This window comes from Pecten maximus, chromosome 5 (assembly GCF_902652985.1).
Source record: "Pecten maximus chromosome 5, xPecMax1.1, whole genome shotgun sequence".
In the NCBI taxonomy this organism is placed as follows: Eukaryota; Metazoa; Mollusca; class Bivalvia; order Pectinida; family Pectinidae; genus Pecten; species Pecten maximus.
Window position 1 is genome coordinate 42,136,880 of NC_047019.1, and position 3,556 is coordinate 42,140,435.

Sequence of the window (3,556 nt, forward strand, 5' to 3'; positions counted from 1 at the left end):
TCAATGTGTTGTCTTTATTTCTTGCATAAACACAAACTGATTATTAGCTCACCTGGTCCAAAGGATCAAGGTGAGCTTATGCCATACCATGGCGTCCATATGTCCGTCCAGCCAGCCAGCTGTCAACAATTACCTTGTGAACATGATAACTTAAATAAATATAAACCAAGTTTGCTGAAACTTTGTAAGCAGTCGGATATCAACAAGATCTCGGACAAGTTCGAAAATGGGAATTATTTGACAGTTACAGCATTATTTCCCTTTGTATAATATCATTATTGGACCTTTTGGACATGATAACTGGAGTAAATAACAATCAAGTTTACAGAAAATTTGTAGGCAGTCGGATATCAAAAAGATCTCGGAAAATTATTCAACAGTAACTTACAGAGTTATTGACCTTTGCATAGCATTATTTGACCTTGTGAACGTGATAACTGGAGTAATTATCAACCAAGCTAGATAAAACTTTGTTTTTCGCCATATATCAACAGGAATGAAAATAGGAATTATTCAACAGTAACTTACAGAGATATTGCCCTTTGTGATCATATCATTATTAACAAGTTTTTAACTTGCCTTGGGCATAGGAAGGTTGTATAAATGGAGGGTGTGGCTCCTCTATGACCCGAGGGGCAGGGCCCAATAAGATAAACTTAGGTTTATCCTTGAAATCCCTATTTCTCTTAAATGCCTGAAAGAACTTTGATGAAATTTTGTCAAGAGCATTATTTGGCCATGGAGATCTTGCATTGTATAGATAGAGGGTGTGGCTTCCCTTGGGCCAATATTGGAAAAATATAGCAAAACAAAACAGGATTTAGTCAACCTGTAGTTTGAACCATTGTTGCGAGAGGCAGTTCAAAAGAAGGAAAATATTTGAAATATATTTTGCCATCATTACTGAAACATCCAGGTGAGCAATGCAGGCCCTCTGGCCTCTTGTTTATACCTGTTATAGTTCATAGATCATTTTTATGTGAGTTGATGTAGGAGGTATTTTAATTGAGGTCATGTGTGCCAATATTTCTATCGGTCAATGACGGTCATGTGGCGACCATTATATCAGTCAATATTAGGTCATGTGTGGCGACCATTATATCAGACAATGTAGGTCATGTGTGGCGACCTTTATATCAGACAATGTAGGTCATGTGTGGCGACCTTTATGTCAGTCGATGTAGGCCATGTGGACGACCTTTATGTCAGTCAATGTAGGTCATGTGTGGCGACCTTTATGTCAGTCGATGTAGGCCATGTGGGCGACCTTTATGTCAGTCAATGTAGGTCATGTGTGGCGACCTTTATATCACTCGATGTAGGTCATGTGGCGACCATTATATCAGTCAATATAGGTCATGTGTGGCGATCATTATATCAGACAATGTAGGTCATGTGTGGCGACCTTTATATCAGTCAATGTAGACCATGTGGACGACCTTTATGTCAGTCAATGTAGGTCATGTGTGGCGACCTTTATATCACTCAATGTAGGTCATGTGGCGACCCTTATATCAGTCAATATAGGTCATGTATGGCGACCTTTATATCAGTCAACGAGGTCAAGTATGGCGACCTTTACATCAGTCAATGTAGGTCAAGTATGGCGACCTTTATATCAGTCAATGTAGGTCAAGTGTGGCGACGTTTATATCCTTAAATGTAGGCTATCTTTGGCGACCCTTATATCAGTCAATGTAGGCCATGTGGCGACCCTTATATCAGTCAATGTAGACCATGTGGCGACCTTTATATCAGTCAATGTAGGTCATGTGTGGTGACCATTATATCAGACAATGTAGGTCATGTGTGGCGACCTTTATATCACTCAATGTAGGTCATGTGGCGACCCTTATATCAGTCAATATAGGTCATGTATGGCGACCTTTATATCAGTCAACGAGGTCAAGTATGGCGACCTTTATATCAGACAATGTAGGTCATGTGTGGCGACCTTTACATCAGTCAATGTAGGTCAAGTATGGCGACCTTTATATCAGTCAATGTAGGTCAAGTGTGGCGACCTTTATATCCTTAAATGTAGGTTATCTTTGGCGACCATTATATCAGACAATGTAGGTCATGTGGCGACCATTATATCAGACAATGTAGGTCATGTGTGGCGACCTTTATATCAGACAATGTAGGTCATGTGGCGACAACTATATCAGTCAATATAGGTCATGTGTGGCGACCATTTTATCAGTCAATATAGGTCATGGGTGGCGACCATTATATCAGACAATGTAGGTCATGTGTGGCGACCTTTATATCAGACAATGTAGGTCATGTATGGCGACCTTTATATCAGACAATGTAGGTCATGTGCGACCATTATATCAGACAATGTAGGTCATGTGTGGCGACCATTATATCAGACAATGTAGGTCATGTGTGGCGACCATTATATCAGACAATGTAGGTCATGTGGCGACCATTATATCAGCCAATATAGGTAATGTGTGGCGACCTTTATGTCAGTCAATGTAGGTCATGTGGCGACCATTATATCAGACAATGTAGGTCATGTGTGGCGACCTTTATGTCAGTCAATGTAGGTCACGTGGCGACCATTATATCAGACAATGTAGGTCATGTGCGACGACCTTTATATCAGACAATATAGGTCATGTGTGGCGACCTTTATGTCAGTCAATGTAGGTCATGTGGCGACCATTATATCAGACAATGTAGGTCATGTGTGGCGACCATTATATCAGTCAATGTAGGTAATGTGTGGCGACCTTTATATCAGTCAATGTAGGCCATGTGGACGACCTTTATGTCAGTCAATGTAGGTCATGTGTGGCGACCATTATATCAGACAATGTAGGTCATGTGAAGTGACCTTTATATCAGACAATGTAGGTCATGTGGCGACCATTATATCAGCCAATATAGGTAATGTGTGGCGACCATTATATCAGACAATGTAGGTCATGTGTGGCGACCTTTATATCAGACAATATAGGTCATGTGTGGCGACCTTTATGTCAGTCAATGTAGGTCATGTGGCGACCATTATATCAGACAATGTAGGTCATGTGTGGCGACCATTATATCAGTCAATGTAGGTAATGTGTGGCGACCTTTATATCAGTCAATGTAGGCCATGTGGACGACCTTTATGTCAGTCAATGTAGGTCATGTGTGGCGACCATTATATCAGACAATGTAGGTCATGTGAAGTGACCTTTATATCAGACAATGTAGGTCATGTGGCGACCATTATATCAGCCAATATAGGTAATGTGTGGCGACCATTATATCAGACAATGTAGGTCATTTGGCGACCTTTATATCGGACAATGTAGGTCACGTGGCGACCCTTATATCAGTCAATATAGGTCATGTATGGCGACCTTTATATCAGTCAACGAGGTCAAGTATGGCGACCTTTATATCAGACAATGTAGGTCATGTGTGGCGACCTTTACATCAGTCAATGTAGGTCAAGTATGGCGACCTTTATATCAGTCAATGTAGGTCAAGTGTGGCGACCTTTATATCCTTAAATGTAGGTTATCTTTGGCGACCATTATATCAGACAATGTAG